Below are 13390 nucleotides of genomic sequence, written 5' to 3'. Positions count from 1 at the left end.
AGTGGCCTTTTACAGGGGTGTGGCTCAGATACGAATATCTAATTCCTAAATTTGTTATGGCCTGCCGTATTAATTTCACACTCTAGGGCAAGCCCCTAACTTAATTCCTACCCTAGGTCACCTAAATGTAGTTAAATCCCTGACAAGACCCCTAACATATATTGCATAGTGGATGCGCTTGGGATTGCAGCTCAGCCCCATTCACTTGAATAGGACTGAGCTGCTGCTGTTCCGTGTGACCTATGAACGCTCTGTGACCCCTTGAAATAGCGGACCCCCACCAATCACAGATTGATGACCTTTACTAAAGATAAGTCATCAGAGTGTAAGTCCCAGAAAACCCCTTTAAAGGGGTGCTCCCCTTTAGGCAATCTCTTTTTGCAGGAATTGACTTGAAAATAAGCAGATCACAGGGCACATCCTTCTGCTGCCGTAACCAATATTAAGCTGCAATCTGTAAGGAACTAGAAAACAAGTGTTCAGTTTCCCTGCAGCTCCCCCAGAGGGGAGTTGAAGTATTACACATTTGGCATTAAACTTAACGCCCTGTCCATGTAATGCATGGTCATGCTAGGTCCTCCAAAATGAGCAACATTTTTTGTAGACCCTCTGGTTAATGGATAAGGGTCCTGTATGGGGAGCCGCATCTCCTGCGAGAGCAAATGATCAGGCATGTTAGAGTTCAACATGCCCAATCTTTGATTTACTCAACATCTGCCCTGAGGGGAGAGTCAAGAGGCCCCAATACGATCCCGTCTATATTCATCTAGATGAATATAAATAATATTCTGATAAAATAACAATTATAAATAAATATCAGAAAAAAAAATTTGATTAAAAAATTGTCAAATTGTTTATGTTATAAAATAACTTCCAGTTGTTATATTTATTAGTTTTTATGAGGATAGTGAAAAAATAAATCTAAATATAGATACATTTTTTTACTTTTTGTGTTTACAGTAATTTATTTTTTAATATTTTTTATTTTTTTTTACCTTTTATTAATATAAAAATGTACAAATAAATTCCAATTTAGATGTCGATGTCATAAAGTAATTTGTCTTATTTTTTTTTTAGCTTTTATTTGGATCCTAAAAAAATCTAAATCTAAAAATGTTTAAAAATCTATAAAAAAAAATCAAAAATTTTGATCAAAAATAGTCATTATTTCTCTGTCCTAAATAATTTCTTATTTTTATGTTTTTTAGCTTTTTTTTCTACCAAATATAAAAAGTTAATTTTTTCTATAAATAAATCCCCCCCCCCCTCTCTATTTTTGGCACGTGTAGCCTTACTCTCACGGCCGTCAAGATCCATAGTGTGAAGCTGGCACCGTGCCCTCATGGCTCGTCCACCTCGAGGTTAAAGTCTAACTTCAGAAAGCTGCTCTGCATTTCAAGAGCAGGAACTCCGAGTACTGAGAAATGTTAATTTGCAATGCCCCGAAGCGGAGAATATGCTAAATATTCTGAATATATCAAGACTAAATGGCCCCGTGTTGCTAGGCCCAATTTCCGCTGAAGGGAAGCATGTTCTTCTCCATTGCAGCTCCATTAGGCTGAGCGGGGGCCATTACCACGGCATTCTCTTTCAGCCTGGCCCCCGTGGCACCTGTATGGATTTAAGCCATCTGCATGGAGGAAGTTTGGTTGTCACAGCAACGGGACCTTAAAAAGTACCATGACAAAAGCAGAATAGGCCGAGGGGTCAGTGCGGTGGGTGTGCCGGTCATTGGGGTCACTTCCTCTCCACCCCCACCCCCCACTTTAATAAGGCGGCGGAGAAGAATATGCAAAACATTACAGCTACAGGGCTCAGATTGTCATGCTGCAGTCATGCCGTCTGACCACTTCATTATGGATTTCGTCAGATTTCGGCAAACGTTATACTATGTGGAGGGCACAGCCGGGAGTCATAAACCCCCCCCCCCTGTCATTTCTGACTTTTATAGTTCCTTGTCTGCCATAGATCATGCACTGGGTACAAGTCCTTGTAAAATTTATTAGGAGGTATCACAGAAAAAAGAGGAGGGGACGGCAGGGGCTATGCATGTCTAGGAAGCCTCAGTGACCCTGTGACTAAATTATGGCTCTATAGAACGGCCGCTGACACTTGGCTACATCCTGAACAAGAGGAATTGCTGAGCACCAATATTTGTTGGCTCCAGTCCATCAATATTAGCCCTTCACGGCTAATATGGGAGTGGCCCTGTACAGGGATGTGGTTCAGATACGAATATCTAATTTCTAAGTTTATTATGGCCTGCCGTATTAATATCACACACTTAGTATCGACCTTAGGTCACCTAAATATAGGTAACTTCATTCTTTCCTGACAGTAGACCACCTATTCATATCATAGGCCCCAGATCACCTAAAGATATTCAGACCCGTGGCAACACGGTGGCTCAGTGGTTAGCACTGTAGCCTTGCAGTGCTGGAGCCCTGGGTTCGAACATCTGCAAGGAGTTTGTATGTTCTCCCTGTGTTTGCATGGATTTTCTCCCATTCTACAAAGACATACTGATAGAAAAAAATAAATAAATAAAATGTACATTGTGATCCCTATATGGGGCTCACAATCCACATAAAAAAACATAAATAAATAAATTAAATAAAGAGATATTCAGACCCAAGACTAGACCCCTCGTTAGTTCCCTTGTGCACCCTTTGCTTGGCTTTATATTACTTGCTGCTCCTTGTATCCCTGTTATTTACATGCAGTGAATCTGTGGACAAACTACATTTCCCATGATGCATCTGCCTGCTCTCTGTGTACCCCCTCCCTTCTCCACTCTCCTCTGCAATGAAATCACAGGTAATAAATCCCTCCCACTTCTGATGTCACTTGCTGCTGTGACATTTCTTTTACTGGCTGCCCTGCTCACAGGGAGGGGTAGTGAGGTTGGAAACGATACGTCACAGCTGTGACCAATGGCCTGAAAGTAATCAGGTAAATGGTGCTGAATTTAATAGGGATTTATAAATATAAATTATTTGGCCCATATTTAATAAAAAAAACATACAAAAAAAACAACAAATGGAAACCCCCTTTAAGTCATACAAGAAAGGTTATTCTTCTCCTACCTTTAGATGTCTTCTCCGCGCCGCTGTTTCATAGAAATCCCAGTTTTCGTCGGTATGCAGATGAGTTCTCTCGCAGCACTGGGGGCGTCCCCAATGCTGCGAGAGAACTCTCCAGCGCCGCCTCCATCTTCTTCAGGAATGTCCACTTTGCGCATCTTCTTCCAGCGCAGGCGGTCAAACTTCTAGGCCTCGGGCAGAGCCGACTGCGCATGGTCGCAGGCCACAAGAAAATGGCCGCTTACTAACTGCGTAAGCGGCCATTTTTCTTGTGGCCGCGGGCATGCGCAGTCTGCTCTGCCCGAGGCCTAGAAGATTGAACCTCAGCTCCGGAAGAAGATGCGTGAAGAGGCTGATCCTTAAGAAGATGGAGGCGTCACTGGAGAGCTCTCTTGTAGCATTGGGGAGGCGCCAGTGCTGCGAGAGGTCTCATTTGCATACCGCCGAAAACCGGGATTTCTACGGAACAGCGGCGTGGAGAAGACATCTAAAGGTAGGAGAAGAATAACCTTTCTTAAGGCTATTCCTACATGTCAACGGGAAAAAAAAGTGTTTTAATGGTAGAATCCCTTTAAATTAGGGTCTGAATATCTTTAGGTGGTCTGGGGTATGACTTAAGTCAGGTTTCTGGTTTGTGTGTGACTTAAGTTCGAGGTCTGAGGTCTGAATATATTTAAGTGGTCTGGGAATGACTTACTCCAGACCAGACCTCTAACTTGTCATACCCCAGACCACCTAAATATATTCAGACCCCGGACCAGACCTCCCACCATACACATCAAATGGGCCATGGACTGCCAAGTTAGTGGGGCCTAGTCCTGACTGTGCCCTATACCACCTCTATAGCTGCACCACTGACGCCCCCCATTGGCCAGGTGATGCGATACTTGAGGCCTCCTTTCTCCGTCATGTACCCGGGTACCATTTCCTGCCGCCTAACAGACTGCTAAATCCGCCATTGTTCGTGGATTCCCCGGGGGACGCAGATCTTCTTTGCACACTGTGGGAATTTTGACATGGCGCACATTTCCTCTGGGTAAATGATACGGAGCTTTGCTTTGAGTTTTTCTCTCAGCGCCGTCGTCTCTCTGAAACGCTCTTTGTCTCGCTGTACAAGATGAAGGTTTCCCGGCATTGAACGCCCACAGATTTGCCTCTGCCATTGATACGGGGTCTTTATTTTTCTGAAGTTGGCCTCCTTTTATTTGCCACTACAAAGAGTGACCAGTCGGGCTACCTCTAACCCCCTACACCCAGGTGGGCTTTAAAGCCGGGGCTGGAGGATGATGGAGCCATTGACATCGCTCCAAGCTCTACAGGCTTTGTTCCTTGGGGTTGGGGCAGTGGAGGAGGGGTAGAGTCCAAAAAAGAAAAAGCACAAAATCATAATTTTTTTTTCCAGATCTTAAAGGGGACATTACCCTAAATATCTTTAGAAGGCGATAGATATGATGCTGGATACATGTCTGCACTTGCTTCTCGTCCCGCTGTGTATAGGATATGACACGACGGCTTCTCAGATACTCAATCCCCAGTAATAGATCTACACAGCGGACTCTTAAAGGGAAGTGTCAGATTATAGGGGCTGTTGGTTTAGCGGGCACGGGGGTGTAGTATTAGTTTGCTAATGGGTTTACAAGCTGCTTTGACACCTGTGTGACATGACAGCTCTCAGCGGGCTCCATGTGTTCATCTACTGTCACTGAGAGCTCACAACAGGTTCATGGGGAAGATGTGTCCAGGCCGTGCTGGTTCTCAGGCCGATCATTAACCAGTGTGTGCAGGGTCTGTTTCCCTCCAATAAACCCCTCCAAGTGCTGCCCACCTGCCCCCGGCCCACTACACCTGTGAGGGGGATTAATATAGACACGGGGTCCTGCCAGAAGATGGCTGTCTGTCTAGTGTCATTGTCCTGTACCCCAGATGTCAACGTGTCATTATCTGTACCCCAAGTGTCAGCATCTTATTATCCTGTACCCCAAGTGTCCATGTGTCATAGTCCTGTACCCCAAGTATCAGTGTGTCATTATCTGTACCCCAAGTGTCAGCATCTTATTATCCTGTACCCCAAGTGTCATCATGTCATTATACTGTACCCCAAATGTTAGTGTGTCATTATCCTGTACCCCAAGTGTCAGCATCTTATTATCCTGTACCCCAAGTGTCCATGTGTCATAGTCCTGTACCCCAAGTGTCATTGTCCTGTACCCCAAGTGTCAGCGTATCATTGTCCTGTACCCCAAGTGTCAGTGTGTCATAGTCCTGTACCCCAAGTGTCCATGTGTCATAGTCCTGTACCCCAAGTGTCCGTGTGTCATAGTCCTGTACCCCAAGTGTCATTGTCCTGTACCCCAAGTGTCAGCATCTTATTATCCTGTACCCCAAGTGTCCATGTGTCATAGTCCTGTACCCCAAGTGTCATTGTCCTGTACCCCAAGTGTCAGCGTATCATTGTCCTGTACCCCAAGTGTCAGTGTGTCATTATCCTGTACCCCAAGTGTCAGCGTGTCATTGTCCTGTACCCCAAGTGTCAACGTGTCATTATCCTGTACCCCAAGTGTCAGTGTGTCCTTGTCCTATACCCCAAGTGTCAGTGTGCGGTCCCACAAGTGGCTTCACCCTAAATCTATCCATACTGTGAGTACTTCTGCATTCCTGTACATATGGCTCTGTTCACATCTGTACTGTTTTGTTCAGGCACCTTGACAGAACAGACTGGCCCCATTATAACTGCTCCTGCTCCTTTGTCTCATGTCTTGGATCCATCACAATCTGTGTTGCTGCTTCTCTGACGAAACAGAAAAACTGAATTCCTACCACCCATGTGAACAGGTCCTTATCTGGTGAGCTGAGATGTGTCAGTCCCACATGATAGCACAGAAGTGATGGAGGGCTCAGGGGTCTACAGGTAGCACAATGCTATCTCCCAGTGACAGCCCTCTCTGCCTCTACTGCCACTGACAGGCTAATTAAACTGATAGCAATCTGTCAAAGTGACAGCCGCCTTCATCAGAGCGGGGGAGGGGAGGCATGGGGAATCCATTAGGAGGGTAATTAAAAAGATAAAACCTCTCCCTGACTCATCTGCACCTACTCAGGGCCCGGGATCTATTCACACAACACTCCAGAGGCTGCCGCACAAAGTTCTGTCTTAGGAAAAGTTTTAGTGCTGAACTTCAAAAGATTCTGGAGAATCCAACAAAAAGCTGGTGCAGGTGTCGGCCTAGAGATCATTCATCCGAGTCCTGGAGATCTATCAGGAACAATCCGAATAATATCATAATGCCCAGAAAATAGGGAAGAAAAGCAAGAAATAGTGTCTAACTCCATCCTATGTGGACACGCAAATCAGTATCACATATCATCAATGGTAGAGATTAGTGAGTCTATCTATCTATCTATCTATCTATCTATCTATCTATCTATCTCCTATCTATCTATCTCCTATCTACAGTCCTATGAAAAAGTTTGGGCACCCCTATGAATCTGAATCATTTTTAGTTCTAAATATTTTGGTGTTTATAACAGCCATTTCAGTTTGATATATCTAATAACTGATGGACACAGTAATATTTCAGGATTGAAATGAGGTTTATTGTACTAACAGAAAATGTGCAATATGCATTAAACCACAATTTGACCGGTGCAAAAGTATGGGCACCCTTATCATTTTATTGATTTGAATACTCCTAACTACTTTTTACTGACTTACTGAAGCACAAAATTGGTTTTGTAACCTCAGTGAGCTTTGAACTTCATAGCCAGATGTATCCAATCATGAGAAAAGGTATTTAAGGTGGCCAATTGCAAGTTGTTCTACTATTTGAATCTCCTCTGAAGAGTGGCATCATGGGCTACTCAAAACAACTCTCAACTGATCTGAAAACAAAGATTGTTCAACATAGTTGTTCAGGGGAAGGATACAAAACGTTGTCTCAGAGATTTAACCTGTCAGTTTCCACTGTGAGGAACATAGTAAGGAAATGGAAGACCGCAGGGACAGTTCTTGTTAAGCCCAGAAGTAGCAGGCCAAGAAAAATATCAGAAAGGCAGAGAAGAAGAATGGTGAGAACAGTCAAGGACAATCCACAGACCACCTCCAAAGAGCTGCAGCATCATCTTGCTGCAGATGGTGTCACTGTGCATCGGTCAACAATACAGCGCACTTTGCACAAGGAGAAGCTGTATGGGAGAGTGATGAGAAAGAAGCCGTTTCTGCACGTACGCCACAAATAGAGTCGCCTGAGGTATGCAAAAGGACATTTGGACAAGCCAGCTTCATTTTGGAAGAAGGTCCTGTGGACTGATGAAACAAAGATTGAGTTGTTTGGTTATACAAAAAGGCGTTATGCATGGCGTCCAAAAAAAACAGCATTCCAAGAAAAACACATGCTACCCACTGTAAAATTTGGTGGAGGTTCCATCATGCTTTGGGGCTGTGTGGCCAATGCCGGCATCGAGAAACTTGTTAAAGTTGAGGGTCGCATGGATTCCACTCAGTATCAGCAGATTCTTGAGAATAATGTTCAAGAATCAGTGACGAAGTTGAAGTTATGCCGGGGATGGATATTTCAGCAAGACAATGATCCAAAACACCGCTCCAAATCCTCAGGCATTCATGCAGAGGAACAATTACAATGTTCTGGAATGGCCATCCCAGTCCCCAGACCTGAATATCATTGAACATCTGTGGGATGATTTGAAGCGGGCTGTCCATGCTCGGCCACCATCTAACTTAACTGAACTTGAATTGTTTTGTACAGAGGAATGGTCCAAAATCCCTTCATCCAGGATCCAGGAACTGATTAAAAGCTACAGGAAGCGACTAGAGGCTGTTATCTTTGCAAAAGGAGAATCTACTAAACATTAATGTCACTTTTCTGTTGAGGTGCCCATACTTTTTGCACCTGTCAAATTTTGGTTTAATGCATATTGCGCATTTTCTGTTAGTACAATAAACCTCATTTCAATCCTGAAATATTACTGTGTCCATCAGTTATTAGATATATCAAACTGAAATGGCTGTTATAAACACCAAAATATTTAGAACTAAAAATGATTAAGATTAATAGGGGTGCCCAAACTTTTTCATAGGACTGTATCTATCTATCTATCTATCTATCTATCTATCTATCTATCTATCTATCTATCTATCTATCTCCTATCTATCTATCTATCTATCTATCTATCTATCTATCTCCTATCTATCTATCTATCTATCTATCTATCTATCTATCTATCTCCTATCTATCTATCTATCTATCTATCTATCTATCTATCTCCTATCTATCTATCTATCTATCTATCTATCTATCTATCTATCTATCTCCTATCTATCTATCTATCTATCTATCTCCTATCTATCTATCTATCTATCTATCTATCTATCTCCTATCTATCTATCTATCTATCTATCTATCTATCTATCTATCTATCTATCTATCTCTCTATCTATCTATCTATCTATCTCCTATCTATCTATCTATCTATCTATCTATCTATCTATCTATCTCCTATCTATCTATCTATCTATCTATCTCCTATCTATCTATCTATCTATCTATCTATCTATCTATCTATCTATCTATCTATCTATCTATCTATCTATCTATCTCTCTATCTATCTATCTATCTATCTCCTATCTATCTATCTCTCCTATCTATCTATCTATCTATCTATCTATCTATCTATCTATCTCTCTATCTATCTATCTATCTATCTCCTATCTATCTATCTATCTATCTATCTATCTATCTCCTATCTATCTATCTATCTATCTATCTCCTATCTATCTATCTATCTATCTATCTATCTATCTATCTCCTATCTATCTATCTATCTATCTATCTATCTATCTATCTATCTCCTATCTATCTATCTATCTCCTATCTATCTATCTATCCATCCATCCATCCATCCATCCATCCATCCATCCATCCCTCCCATATCTATCTATCTATCTATCTATCTATCTATCTATCTATCTATCTATACATCCATACATCATCTATCTGTCCATCCATACATGCTATGTTTATTTGTCCATTCATCTATCCATCCCATATCTATCCAGCTAGCCGCTATCTCCTATCTATCTATCTATCTATCTATCTATCTATCTATCTATCCCTCCCATATCTTTCTATCTATATTTCATACAGTAGGCCCCATATTATGGGAATACTCCGCAGCTTTATTACTTTGCAGTTCAAAGGCAATGCCACCCAGTTGATGAAAGGGAAGGAGCGTTCTGATGACAGTGCAGCAGGGAGGGGGTTAATATTAGATCGGGGTGACAGGGAGGCGCAGCACCATCCAGCGCCGGGAGATCCTCTTATTTATATCTCCCTTTGCCCGGGTCCAGCAGTGACAATGGGGCTCTTTGTGCCTGTCCACGCAGCTGCCAGGGCTATAGCCTTCCATGCTAGTACTGCAAATAGGAGCAGGTGGGTCAACAGCCCGGACCCTTTACTTCCCAGACCTAGCAGCACAGCCATGGCCTGAGGAAAGAGCGGCCTCTTCCAGTTTCTGGTGGGAAACACATTACACTGGTGACTGGCAGAAGTGGGCCCGATCATCAGACCCTAGCGACATCTGTCAGGCTATTCATCCGGAACGTTCTCACGTAGGGAATCAACGGCCACAATAAATACGGTTTACATGATGCCGCTGTGTGATTGTAATCGGTACAGATGTATCAGAGCTCAGCCGTAAAGAGCCAAAACTTTCACAACCAATTTGGTTTTTATCGTTCCAATGTATCTACAGTGAGAAGAGAAGCAACGTAGGAGGATTCGTAACTGGTTTGTGGCTACAGCTGTGATGCAGCGCTATGTATCTCCATGGTAACAGACAACAGTCTGACTTTGTGTAGTCTGATCCGGCAGTCAGACTCCTTTCATCATCTACCTGTATTATATTAGCGGGAAATTAGGAAGGAGGAGGATGGCTGCCGGTACAGACTACACAGGGCTTGTTGTCTCTTACCATGGAGATGTATAGGCTTGCATAAGGGCTGTAGGAGAAAAGCAATAGATTATTATTATTATTTATTATTATTATTATTTTATTTTTTTTGTAATAAAGACTATTTGCAAAGTTGCTGCTTTTCTCTTTGTGGATATAAGTATTATCCATCCTTTAATAGTCCCACAGTGGGGACATTTCAGTATGTTACAGCAGCCTAGTAATACAGATACAGGATAATACACAGTAATATATTACAGGACACACATACACTGAGAAGAGAAGATATACTAGGAGTCCATAGCAGCTAAGGAACAGAGAAGAAAGAAGGAAGACTTCATAGTCATAATCATTAGTTCTCTGTGCGGAGTGTCTCCGCTTGGTCTGATGTAGATTATACAGCCTGGTCGCGGTTGGAAGGAAGGACCTGCGATAGCGCTCCTTCTCACACTTGGGGTGAAGCAGACGGTCACTTACAGTGCTGCCAAGTCCCATCATGGTCTCATACATGGGGTGGGATTTGTTCTCCCGCATGGAGGTCACCACGGACAGTATCCTTCTGTCACCCACCACCTGTACTGGGTCCAAGGGGCTCCCCAGGACAGAGCTGGCCCTTCTGATCAGCCTGTCAAGTCTATTTCTGTCCCTGGTTGATATACTGCTCCCCCAGCAGACCACACCGAAAAAGATGGCTGAGGCAACCACAGAGTTGAAGAAGGCCCTAAGAAGTGTCCCCTGGACTCCGAAGGCCCTCAGCCTCCTGAGCAGGTAGAGTCTGCTGTGGCCCTTTCTGTGCAGCGCCCCCAGGTGGTCAGCCCAGTCTAGTTTATTATTGAGGATCACGCCCAGGTACTTATAGGTCCTGACTATCTCACTGCATGTCCCCTGGATCTCCACCGGGGATATATATAATATCTATCTAGCAAAACATTTGTTTCTGTATTTTAGCTGTCTGTCTGTCTGTCTGTCTGTCTGTCTATCTATCTATCTATCTACTGTTTTTTTTTTGTCTGTACAGTTTTCCCTGTTATACTAATAACCCCTAGAACATTTATGTGGAAACTTGAGGCCTTCATTTTGCATTTCCTCACATCTCCAGCCCCGCGCCGATGACACCGCAGATAACGTTTACTATGCAAATCCCCATTCTGCAGCCGCCAGATGGGGGTTATACTCCGGGGTTCTGGCTGCAGGTGACAGCTCTGGCCGCCAGTCACAGTTATATGGCCGGGGGTGTTTTGCCTTTCAAAGCAGTTTCGTTTCTTATCAGCTTACCTGGAATCTAAAATGCAAATCTTCCGTTTGCATATTGGAAAGTCGGTGTCATATGAAAACCTGTCCGAGTATAAACTAGGAAAATAACCGTATTTATATACATTATAATAGGGTCTAAATGATGTGTCTGGCTGATCACAGGGAATAACAGAACGCTCGGAGCCTTGCTTATATATCTCTGGTTCCTGTAGAACTAGTCAATATTTCCAGGCACCTTATTATTTATTATATAATATTTTATAGGATTTTTTTGTATTGACTTTTGGTGGCCTGATAGACTTTTACCATTATGATACTTTGGCTTCTGTTGTCTTCATCTAATCCCCATTGTGTAAACTTTTACTTATTCCTTTCTCCTTTTCTTTATAGTAAATCCCATTTTGTGGTACCCTCACCGTGCAAAATCTGAATTTCATCACAATTCACAATGTTAAATACTTAAAGGGGTTCTCCAGGGGTTTAATAATAATAATAATAATAATAATAATAATAATGACCTATCCTTAAGATAGAAGGGAGTCTGACACTTGGCTGTATGGAGCGGCCACAAGCACTACAGCTAGTTTGCTGCTTACAAAGGACAGTTCTTTTACATATTGCAGCTCAGCCCCATTCATTTGAATGGGACTGAGTTGCAAAAAGCCAAAGTAACTGATGGTACCACTGACCTGGTTTTAATGTCCTATCCTAATTCTATAGAAACAGAATGGCACCAAGCGCTCTGTTAGAGTCACTGGCCCTTTAAAGAGAACCTTTGATCACCTTCTCCAACTCCAGTAACTTGTGTCCTTTAGTAGGCTCCGCTCCTCTGGTACTGATGCAGGAGGAATCTTTGCTTCTCTAGCCCCCCATCAATTCTGAGCAATCGGTGCAGTTAGTTTTGATTCCTGATATGCTAACTAGACTCCCTAAGGTCAAGTGGGTGATATCAGGAAGGAGTAGCCAAGGGAGGCGTGACTCAGAGCTCCAATCAGAGTCAGATCTCTGAGTCACGCCCCCCTTGCCTGTTTCTTGCCTGACAACACCCACTTGATCTTAGAGAGTCTAGTTACCATATCAGACACCAAAACTAATAGTACTGAATGCTCATGAATGGTGGGGGCTAGAGAAAAAATTCCAACTGTACTGGAATCTGTAGAGAGGGCAGCTATTGAAAGATGCAAAGAATCGTCGTTCGTGGAAGTGATGAAAAGTCCTTTATAAATAAGTCCAGCAATATATGGTGTATTATGGTGTATGGTGGAATCTGAACTCACATCAGGTATGTGGTGATCAGATAAGATTATGACCTGCTAACAATCACTCCCTTTGTCCTGGGTCACTCTGGCACGTTATCTGTTACAAAGCTATAATTATTGGGATTATGGACGCAGATGTCTAACATCCTGTATACAAATGATCCTGGTAAAGTGAACTGAGCGATAAAGGGCAGCAGCATGGGACGTGGCCCAAGTACTCACCTGTGCTGCCTTTCTATGACCTACTAAGTGTATGTTTGTGTGTCTATCTATCTATCTATCTATCTATCTATCTTTATACCTTTATACTAGGCTGCAATGCAGAAGCACTGTGTAAAAGATTAAAGTGATCCTATCATTCAGACGACATTTTTTCTAAGTACCACGTCGGAATAGCCTTAAGAAAGGCTTTTCTTCTCCTACCTTTCGTAGTCTTCTCCGTGCCGCTGTTCGCCTACAATCCCTATTCTTGTCGGTATGTAAATTAGCTCTCTCGCAGCACTGGGGGCGGACCCCAGCGCTCAGACAGCACTGGGGGTGTCCCCAATGCTGCAAGAGAACTCTCTCCAGCGCCGCCTTCATCTTCGTCAGGAGCGTCCTCTTCAGCCTCTTCTTCTGGCGGTGGCTTGTAACCTCTAAGGCCTCAGGCCTTGGGCAGAGCAGACTGCGCATGCCCATAGGCCACGAGAAAGTGGCCGCTTGCATAGTATTGTAAGCGGCCATTTTCTCAGGGCCTGTGGGCATGTGCAGTCTGCTCTGCCCGAGGCCTAGAAGTAAGAAGACCCCGCCGGAAGAAGAGAATGAAGAGGCCATTCCTGACGAAGATG

The 13390-nt window shown here is 43.3% G+C and overlaps 1 protein-coding gene across 1 annotated transcript in view; it reads left to right on the top strand.

Moving 5' to 3' along the window:
• LMF1 (lipase maturation factor 1) overlaps nt 1–13390 on the top strand; it is a 164861-nt gene that overhangs the window by 37084 nt on the left and 114387 nt on the right. The window lies entirely within an intron of this gene.

The sequence above is a fragment of the Leptodactylus fuscus genome, chromosome 8 (genome assembly GCF_031893055.1).
Source record: "Leptodactylus fuscus isolate aLepFus1 chromosome 8, aLepFus1.hap2, whole genome shotgun sequence".
Classification (NCBI taxonomy): Eukaryota; Metazoa; Chordata; class Amphibia; order Anura; family Leptodactylidae; genus Leptodactylus; species Leptodactylus fuscus.
Note: the sequence above shows the minus strand (reverse complement) of the source record. Positions and strands in the feature narration are given on the sequence as shown.